We start from the raw sequence: 11146 nt of genomic DNA, 5'->3' as shown, positions 1-11146 counted from the left end.
CAGGCGACGCTACACAGCTCGGGGGTGAAGGCGCGGCAGCCGGTTGTGGTCACCGGGGCCCGTCTTGGAGGTGGAGCTTGGTCGTGACGCCCATTTGCCGCCACAGTGAGCGGCGCGAGGGCCTACCGCGGCGGACGATCCTGGCGCTGCGGTGCAAGCAGTGGCGGAGCGTTATCTTGCGGCCGAGGAACTTCTTGACAGCTTCTTTCTTCACGCGCGGGCGTTGGACGTGATGGATCACGCCGTGGGGCCGCGCGCCTTGGCGCCAAGGTGCCGTCTTGGGGCTGAGGTGGTGGAGGCGCTCCGTGAGCTACGTTGCCATAGTCGGCGGAGGGTGAGGCAGTGAGACAGACGGCGCAGGGGAGCCCCCTGCCGCGCGGACAAGCTCGGCGATGCGGTCGAGCCAGTCCTCATAGAGGTCATCGATCGGATGGTAGCGGGAGCTCGTGCGCCATGAGGAGCGCACCCCGTGCGTCCATGGGATCGCGACGAGCGTGGGACCAGGAGACGGCCGGGGTCAGCGACAGAGTGGCGGTGCGGCCATCCCGCCGCACCGAGGGGTGCAGCGAGGATGCTTGCTTCTTGTTCCCCGCCGGGCCGGTGGCGGCAGGAGACGGAGAACAAGGTGGCCCACTGACGGGAGCCGTCTGTGCGACTCGGGTGGCCAGGGCAGCCCGACGCTCGGCGCGAGCATGACGAGCGTCCACCATAGAGACGATGGAGCGATTGGACGCAGAATGACGGATAGGAAGCTCCGGCACACCCCTACCTGGCGTGCCAAATGTCGGATCTCGGGTTCTGGCAAAACCCTCAAGGTTTGAACTCTGGGGTGTGCACGATGGTTTCCTCCCTACCGATCCGCGCCCTAGCTCGTTAAGATTTCGCGGACGAACTCGACGAACTCACAACACAAAAGACACGAGAATTATACTGGTTCGGGCCACCGTTGTGGTGTAATACCCTACTCTAGTGTGGTGGTGGTGGATTGCCTCTTGGGCTGATGATGAACAGTACAAGGGGAAGAACAGCCTCCTGAGGACGAGGTGTTCTTGTGCTTGTCATGTTGTGGTGGTGTGTGTCTCTAGGTAAGATCTCGGTTGATGAGCCCATGCCTCTCTACTATGGTGGCTAGCTCTATTTATAAAGGCCCTGGTCCTCTTCCCAAATATTGAGCGGGAAGGGAGCCAACAACGGCCAATTTGAAAGGGGACAACCATTACAGCTTATCCTGACAAAAGTGGTCTTCGCCTGCCAAAGGCTCTGGTGGTGACGTCGTCTTGGGCTCCACGGTGACCTCCGCCCTGCCGTCCTGCTGGTCTTGGTCTCGTTGCATCGATATGGAAACCTTTGCTTGATGCCTCGGTACTCTGCTCCTGCGCTTGCCTCCTTAGCACCAAAGAGGGAACAAGGACGCTACGCACGCTGGCGCCCGCCTGATCCTGATCGTCATGGCTCACGTCACGAGGGCCTCGCGAGGTTTGCCTTGCCTTGATCTCTCAGCCGCTCATGAGCTAGCCTGGTGAGGCCGCCCTTGAGGAGGTCCTATGTCGTCCGCCTCATGAGGCTTGGCCTCTCGCGAGGGTCTTGAATGCCTTGTTGATGAAGTTGGGTCGTACTGGCCCGCTAGCTGCGCCACGCCGTGGGCCGCAGGCAGGCAAGTCTGGGGACCCCCATTCCCAGGACGCCGACCATAACAATGATCTCCTATTTTAACAGAAACAACAGGCATGCCCACAATAGGTCTATGTTTATCTTTAGCATCAGGTCTAGCAATTCTAGCAGCTACAGAAAGAAATAACATGCCCATCAATATTATCGACCAAGAGATATTTAACCATAGCTATATTAGGTTCAACTTTAATTTGTTCAGAGGATGTAGATGTTTTAGCTTTACTCTTACGAACCACTGTTGAAGCTTTGGCATGATCCTTTATTCTAACAGGGAAAGGTGGTTTTTCAACATAAGCAGTAGGAATAATAGGATCATTATAAGTGATAGTATTTTCTTCAACTTTAACAGGTGCAACTACTTTTACTTCAATCGGAGGACTATATTTAAGCCACTTCTCCTTAGGGAGATCAACATGAGTAGCAAAGGATTCACAAAAAGTAGCTACTATCTCAGAGTCAAGTCCATATTTAGTGCTAAATGCACGGAAAACATCGGTGTCCATAAAAGATTTAACACAAGCAAACTTAGGTGTTATACCTGACTCCTTACCTCCGTCGAGGTCCCAATCTTCGGAGTTGCGTTTAATTCTTTCCAATAAATCCCATTTGAATTCAGTAGTCTTCATCATAAAAGAACCAGTACAAGAAGTATCAAGCATGGTTTGATTATTGAGGCCGAGCATAATTTTTTTGAATAATCATTTCTCTTGAGAGCTCATGATTGGGGCATGAATATAACATTGACTTAAGCCTCCCCCAAGCTTGAGCGATGCTTTCTCCTTCGCGAGGCCAAAAATTATATATATAATTGCGATCACGATGAACAAGATGCATAGGATAAAACTTCTAATGAAATTCCAATTTCAATCGGTTGTACTTCCATGATCCCATATCATCACATAGCCTATACCATGTCAATGCCTTTCCCTTCAAAGATAAAGGGAAGACCTTCTTCTTGATAACATCTCTGGGCATACCTACAAGCTTAAATAATCCACAAACTTCATCCACATATATTATGTGCTCATCGGGATGTAGTGTTCCATCTCCTGCAAAAGGATTAGCTAGCAGTTTCTCTATCATACCCGAAGGAATTTCAAAGTAAACATTTTCATTTTTAGTAGGTTCATTAGGTTGAGGAGAAACTCTTTGCTCTACTGGTCGGGGTGAAGATACCCCGAACAAGCCCCTCAGAGGATTACTTTCCATAGTAACAAGTGACAGTAAATTTCAGCACACTATATAAATTTTGCCTTAACAAATTCCACCTAACAAAGGCACTCCACTCCCCGGCAACGGCGCCAGAAAAGAGTCTTGATGACCCAAAAGAATAGGGGATCTATCGTAGTCCTTTCGATAAGTAAGAGTGTTGGACCCAACGAGGAGCAGAAGGAAATGACAAGCGGTTTTCAGTAAGGTATTCTCTGCAAGCACTGAAATTATCGGTAACAGATAGTTTTGTGATAAGATAATTGGTAACGGGTAACAAGTAACAAGTGAAAATAAAGTGCAGAAAGGTGGCCCAATCCTTTTTGTAGCAAAGGACAAGCCAGGACAAATTCGTATATAAAGGAAAACGCTCCCAAGGACACATGGGAATTATCGTCAAGCTAATTTTCATGACGCTCATATGTTTCGCGTTCGTTACTTTGATAATTTGATATGTGGGTTGACCGGTGCTTGAGTGATGCCCTTCCTGGGACAAGCATCCCAGTTATGATTAACTACTCTTGCAAGCATCCACAACTACAAAAGAAGTATTAAGGTAAACCTAACCATAGCATGAAACATATGGATCCAAATCAGCCCCTTATGAAGCAACGCATAAACTAGGATTTAAGCTTCTGTCACTCTAGAAACCCATCATCTACTTATTACTTCCCAATGACTTCCTCTAGGCCCAAATAATGGTCAAGTGTCATGTAGTCTACGTTCACATAACACCACTAGAGGATAGACAACATACATCTCATCAAAATATCGAACGAATACCAAATTCACATGACTACTTATAGCAAGACTTCTCCCATGTCCTCACGAACAAACGTAACTACTCACAAATCATATTCATGTTCATAATCAGAGGGGTATTAATGTGCATAATGGATCTAAACATATGATCTTCCACTTAATAAACAAACTAGCATCAACTACAAGGAGTAATCAACACTACTATCAACCTACAGGTACCAATCTGAGGCTATGAGACGAAGATTGGATACAAGAGATGAACTAGGGTTTGAGAGGCGATGGTGCTGGTGAAGATGTTGATGGAGATTGACCCCCTCCCGATGAGAGGATCGTTGGTGATGACGATGGCGATGATTTCCCCGTCCTGGAGGGAAGTTTCCCCAGAAGAACAGCTCCGCTAGAGCCCTAGATTGGTTCCGCCAAGGTTCCGCCTCGTGGTGGCGGAGTTTCGTCCCGTAAGCTTGCTTCTGATTTTTTTTCTATGGTAAAAGACCTCATATAGAAGAAGATGGGCACCGGAGGCCGGCCAGGGGGCCCATGAGGCAGGGAGGCTCGCCTAGGGGGGTAGGCGCGCCCCCACCCTCATGGATGGCGGGTGGCCCCCCTCTGTTACTTTGTTCGCTCAGTATTTTTTATATATTCCAAAAATAATTCCCGTGGAGTTTCAGGACTTTTGGAGTTGTGTAGGATAGGTCTCTAATATTTGCTCCTTTACCAGTCCAGAATCCCAGCTGTCGGCATTCTCCCTCTTCATGTAAACCTTGTAAAATAAGAGAGAAAAGGCATAAGTATTGTGACATAATGTGTAGTAACAGCCCATAATGTAATAAATATCGATATAAAATCATGATGCAAAATGGACGTATCAGTCGTCCAGTAGGAGCACGACCGCATCGATGCGTTCGTCTTGTACTGGCGACCTGCTGCCCGTCTGCATGGCTCTTCACCTTTTTCTCGGTGCCGTCATCGCCGTTTCTTCCGGCTGCCAGGAAAAGGCTCGTCCCCCTGGTGCTTCCGCTTCCTTTTGGGGCCTTCTGGCTGGGCTCTGGTGCCTTCCTCTGCCGGTGCCTGTGCTGGAGACCCCCTTTCGGTCCTGGGGCGGTGACCAGGGGGACGTCGAGGTGCTCCGCACGTCTTCTCCTTCACGGCCTCGCCACTCCCGATCATGTCAGGCTGGGGTTGCTAGCTCCTGACAAGGATTGTGGTGGCGTTGTGCTGGCGTGGCACCCGTCCTCTTCTCTTCCCACCGCAATACCTAGAATAAGAGGGACATGGAGAGGAGTTTACGGATCACTTATCTTTGTTCAATCTTAAACTGGCAAGCAATCGCCAAATTTTAATTCAAATAACTAGTCGCCGACCCATGCATTCGCACGGGCTAGTGTCTATTCCAATTGGATTTTCTGTTTTGTTTGAACTCAAACATTTATTTCTTTTATACATGCTCCAATTCCATATTTTCATTTATGAATTTTGCATGTTCACATGTAAAAATTGAAATTCTATATTCATGTGCCATATTGTGAAAAATATATATTCGCAAGTTTGGCAATATGCTACAACATTTGGTTAACTGTAAAAAAATGGATATTATGTATACAACATGAGTGTATATCATATTTACTATAAGTAAAAGTTGGAAAATAAATATCTTACTCTAGATTCATAGTGCTACATATAGATCCGGCTAGCGTTTTTGCAAACAATTAAAGCCTAGTTGTTAAAGGCCAAAGATGAATAGGTATATGCATTAGCATTTCAGTCAACTTATATCATATAATATATCCTTGCTGAAATTATGGTTGGTTTACTCTATGCTACTAATGTACTTCAGTTTTCTTGACGTGGAATTCATACTACTCATAGTTTAGAATTAGATATCTTTATTTTCTTTTATAACAAACTTCGATGGAGATGTTAGACCAACTGATTAAATGAAAACGGTCATTGTACAAACTTGAGTTTGTGATATCGCTACACAAAATTCCAGTATTTAGATGTCTGTATGGGCTAGCACTAAAAAACACATAATAGTGACATTTTCAGTATGTTCATTTTGCAAATTCTTTCCACAATAATATAGAAAAATATCCAAATTATTATTATCCAGGCATATTAAGTTCTCAGCTGCTTCAACTTTCCATAGAACAAAATACTATATTCTTTGAATAAGTTCCTTATGGCCTGCATTATATGTTATAATTTGGTGGTTAATAAGATATAAAAGAAAATGAATTGATGGACACAGGATGTTTGAATAACCTTAGTGAGCTTTGAAGTATCTATAGTACTATGTACAAATGGAAGGAAATAAGAGTTATACTATGAAGAGCAACTTGCCAACTTATCGATTTGACGTTGATTGAAATTGAGGAAAAATTGGACCCCACAATCTAATGCTAAATATGAAATATTAGATTTTAAAAAAATTACATGCAAATTAAATAGTGATTAAAAACATGTAGCAGTTTATCATGATTATCCACATTGATTTAGAAACTCGTAATTAGGCATTTTACATATTCATATGATTTCAAACCAGCATTACCTTGGGACTTCTCTTAATTCTTAGCAATCAGTTATATAGTACATCATTTTTTTTGCCGTTCAGCATGAGTAGTTATCTATCCTCTTAATAGAAGGTATATGGTATTCTTTTTTGCTTTCTTAGATTCCGCGGTATTGTTTTTTGGTTGATACACCATTGGAGATCTAACATGTATAGTTCTACTTTCAAAAAAATACATGTATGGTTATCTCTTGTCATAGCTAGTTATAATTGTGAATGTTCAAACAAAGCGATGTTGCATTAGATGGCATGTAACACATGTTTGATCACATCGACAATATATATTTCGGAGAACCTAATCGATCTATTGTCATAATAATGACAAAAACATATAGTAGTAGAAACATATTAAAACATCTTATATTTATTTACAAAGGGAGTGCAATATATATGCAAAGATCAGTGGCATACGTTTGTACGGAAATGTTGTAGTGGCATCCATTCTAATAACATGTGACTTAGATCACTACCAGTTACATGAAAAATGCTTCACGACCTTGTAAATTACCACCAAGTCCTCCCAGCGAGTGGAGTTACTTCCGTCCAACCGAAGAACTGGCCCCGTCAAAAAACTGGTTTACGATCTATAAAGTAGAACAAAAGAACTGATTAGTAAAGATTAGCTTAATTTTTAAAAACATAGATTTTGGTCCTTTTAGTGAAGGCTAGCTACTAAAGTACAATGCATGAACTATCTGTCATATGTATATCAACGGTACTTGCTTAAAAAAAGGTATGTATATCAACGTTATCCTTTCCTAGCTTTTCTCAAAATAGTTGCAATAGTGGGAAGCTAGAGGCACATGCCATGAAGATTTCATTTTACATCAGTGACAACAGCAAGCTATAATAGATAGGAGAAAGCATGCATGATCCTTTTTGGTACAAACATCATGTTGACGTAAATTACATTGGCATGGAGATCATCGAGTCCAGTGATTCTAAAGAGTTCTTCTACTGCGTTAGATATGTACGAAATACATATAGAATGAAAGCACATGTACGAAGAGAATATGATTAATTAGTGTTCTGTGTTGTATCAGACTTGCAGTGAGAGAAGTAAAAATTAGGTGTAAAATGTGTTGGTTTCTACCAGAAACACATGTATAGATAAATATTCTACCATAGGATGAAGTTTATACAGAACTCCTACATTGCTCGGAGCAGGTAACAAAATTGGTGGCTATCATGGGCTTTCCACATTTTGTCTGTTCTCCACAAACGAAAATAATAGTCTAAAGTACAGCTTTATCACAGTACACACCTTTATCCACTGGATTCACCATTATGAGTAGAAAATACATGTCATTTAAGTTTACTTACAAAATTATGTTGTCAACAAAAGGCAAGCATGCATAAGCACTCCATGATTCTTGTACAAATTACATACTGGAAGCGAAACAATTTTCGATGAATTAAAGAAAAAGCTCTATGATTTCTCTATAAATTATTTAATGGAGCTCGTCAAATACCTTACTGGATTATTAAGATGCTATCATGTTTCTCTCCAATCTAGCTACATTGCAACGCCACAAGTAATTTCACTCGTGAGAAGTTTATTCTGAAACATAGTAAATTGCCAATTAATCATTACTGATCCCTTTATAGTATACATTTAAGGAAAAACTTGTCAGGACATAAAATACATTTGATTCTTGGAAGTGGCACTACCTTACTACAATATGTTACAATAATAGGCATACTTCTAATTTCTATAATTTATTGAACATCACATTGAAATGCTCTGTACACAGTGATTATGATCAACTTCAGTTATAAAAATCACTGTGAGATGCACTACCAATCTGAAACTAACTCTGTATGACATTCAGAGCATCATATTAAGGGCTTGAATTTACTAAATGGAAAAAAAGACAAATTAACTACCTGTGCGCTGATCCATAACATATACATCACAGAAAACTCTTGCAGATCATATCTAATGAATCGCCGAATTAATACAAATGTGTTGTTTGTCAAACCTGTCATGCTTTTGTTCATAGTAAACTTGGTATATCCATCTCTAAACCTGCATACTACATGCCTAACTGTTGCAGCACCAAGATTTGACCTGCTGTTAGTAGTGTGACCAGCAGTGTGATTGTGTGGCTTATATAACCTCTGGAATGATAGAATGATACGAACAATTTGCAGGTGAAGTACATTCGTACTATTGTTAATATTAGATTTAACTTTTCCAGTAAAATATATTTCTTGCTCTGGATTATTAATCCAGCAATCATACCATAATCATCACTCATCAGTATAGGTTCCACTATTGTTTGTAAACTCTGCAGACTATATGTATATGGCTAGGTAATGACAACATAAGGTGTGGTTGTAGGCACAAAGTAAAAGATCATGGTGAAGTATAAAGCCCAAAACACATGCTCTTCCAAATAAATTTTGAAACAGAATAGCTTGCTACTTTACTCATGGTTTGGCATGTGGATTATACAATGGCGTACCTTAGGTGGAGCACTGGCGGTCCTGTACCGTCGAAGTTGTACATCGTTGTTGCAGAGAAAATTGTAGAACGGCAAGATTGGATACTTCTGTATAGGGGCTTGAGGCCATCTTTGATGTGGCAAAGAGAGCGTTCCATGTGGAGTCCATGTCCAACACCCATTAATGATGTCCTTGAGCAGGACAAAACATCCGAGTCGGCGACGCCCTCCATTTTTGCAGCCCGCATAGGCACCTCGACTTGCTCCCCTCGCAGCATGGCGGCGCTCTCATGGGTGTTCAGGGAACAGAGCGGCATGGATGGGGGTGTGGCCACGGTGAAGAGCGCGGGAGCGGCTTTTCCAGTAAAATAGCTTTATTGCTCTGAATTATTAATCCAGCAATCATACCATAATCATCACTCATAATTATGGGTTGCACTCTTGTTTGTAAACTCTGCAGACTGTCTGTGTATGGCAAGTTAATGACAATAGAAGCCATGGTTGCAGCCACACAGTAAAAGATCATGGTGAAGTATAAAACCCAAAACGCATGCTCTTCCAAATAAATTTTGAAACATAATAGCTTGCTACTTTACTCATGGTTGGCATGTGGATTATACAATGGTGTACCTCAGGTGTAGCACCGGCGGTCATTGTTCCATCAAAGTTGTACATCGTTGTTATAGAGAAAATGTTAGAACGGCGAGGCTGGATACTTTCACATAAGGGCTTGAGGCCATCGTTTATGTGTCAAAGAGAGCGTTCCATGTGGAGTCCATGTCCGACGCCCATTACTGACGTGCTCGAGTAGGACACAAAATCCGAGTCAGGGACGCCCTCTATTTTTGCAGCCCACATAGGCACCTCGACTTCTATATAGCCAGAAGGCATGCATGCTATACATGACCAGTTTTATTCATAAATAGCTACAGAGATAAAACAGTTCATCTATGGGGGGAGCGAGTACCTATGGTGATTGCCAACCACATCAGTAGACATGGACAATGTCATCTGGACAAAACGATGATATTGTTGTTATTGTTTCAACGAAGTATTGCTTGTCTCCGGTGGCTTGATATGCTAGATATATACTCCAAGTATCTGCAAAATGGTGCCATGCATCTCAGTATCCACAGGGAAAACATCTGTAGATGACTATCAGATTTGATGACATTAGTTATAATAAAGAGAGAAGAAATATATTTGGTGTTGTTAATACAGGCCGTGAGTTGCGATTCACATGGCACGAAGACACGGGTGCGTAGATTTAGCGAATCTGACTTCCCAATCAGGTTCCGGCAAGATGTGCCAGTACATACATACGTGCGCACAGCCATATACAAATTAAAAGAGAAGTATTTCTTCCAGCATCTAGCACACACGTGTGAGATTGAATTGATGGCAATAGGTTCTTGATCATACATGCCTTCAAATTCACGAAGCTCGACTTGAATATAAATATAGACGTACGTGTACAACCTCCTAATCCAGCATGCACTACCGGCAAGGATGGGGGCGTGACCACGGCGAAGAGCACGGGAGCGCAGCGGAGGTCAGTGAGGGAGGGGTCAGAGGAGGTTCTCCGGAGGTCGGGTGGTGAGGACGCAGGACCATCGACGGAGATCGGGATGGGAGGAGTGTCGCTGGAGGTCGGGGTAGAGGGGGCACAGGATCACTGCGGAGGTAGGGGTGGGAGGTGGCGGCGGAGTTCGAGGTGGGCGTGGCGGCACTTCAGGAGGAGTGAGGGCGTGGCGGCACTTCAGGGAGGAAGTGGAGATGGAGAAGGTTGGATGGCTTGTTGGGCCATAGAATGGGCTTACCCCATGCCGGACTCACGCATGTGAGAGATTGGGAATTTCCCTAGGCTAAAAATGAAGGCCCATATGATACTCCTACAACTGTGATCAGATTTAATCTGAACCGTAATAATTCGATCCCACCGGATAAACGGTCGGTAATTTCTAATTAACGTGGTAATTTCTAGGGAGTCTAGGATTTGGGCCATAGAATGGGCTTACCCCACGCAGGACTCACGCACGTGAGAGATTGGGAATTTCCCTAGGCTTAAAACGAAGGCCCATATGATACTCCTACAACTGTGATCAGATTTAATCTGGACCGTAATAATTTGGTCCCACCGGATAAACGGTCAGTAATTTCTAATTAACGTGGTAATTTCTAGGGAGTCTAGGATTTGGGCCATAGAATGGGCTTACCCCACGCAGGACTCACGCACGTGAGAGATTGGGAATTTCCCTAGGCTAAAAACAAAGGCCCATATGATACTCCTACAACTGTGATCAGATTTAATCTGGACCGTAATAATTCGGTCCCACCGGATAAATAGTCGGTAATTTCTAATTAACATGGTAATTTCTAGGGAGTCTAGGATTAGTATAGGTATAGATGTAATCTCTCGAGTCCATCTTTGTGTTCTGTAATGCTTGTACTTGTATCAGCATATAAATGAAAAAGATGAACCTTGCTG

The 11146-nt window shown here is 43.2% G+C and overlaps 1 long non-coding RNA gene across 2 annotated transcripts; it reads right to left on the bottom strand.

Moving 5' to 3' along the window:
* Nucleotides 1-6634: 6634 nt before the first annotated feature.
* Nucleotides 6635-10392, bottom strand: LOC123108069 (uncharacterized). 2 transcript variants are annotated; one of them, XR_006451831.1, is made up of 5 exons: nt 10129-10392; nt 9626-9759; nt 8680-9123; nt 7684-7772; nt 6635-6795 (listed from the first exon to the last, which is right to left on the bottom strand). It is a non-coding gene; the product is annotated as an uncharacterized lncRNA (long non-coding RNA). The 2 variants fall into 2 exon arrangements; XR_006451832.1 differs by having other exon boundaries at nt 8680-9759.
* Between the last annotated feature and the right edge of the window lie 754 nt (nt 10393-11146).

The sequence above is a fragment of the Triticum aestivum genome, chromosome 5A (genome assembly GCF_018294505.1).
Source record: "Triticum aestivum cultivar Chinese Spring chromosome 5A, IWGSC CS RefSeq v2.1, whole genome shotgun sequence".
Lineage (NCBI taxonomy): Eukaryota > Viridiplantae > Streptophyta > Magnoliopsida > Poales > Poaceae > Triticum > Triticum aestivum.
Note: the sequence above shows the minus strand (reverse complement) of the source record. Positions and strands in the feature narration are given on the sequence as shown.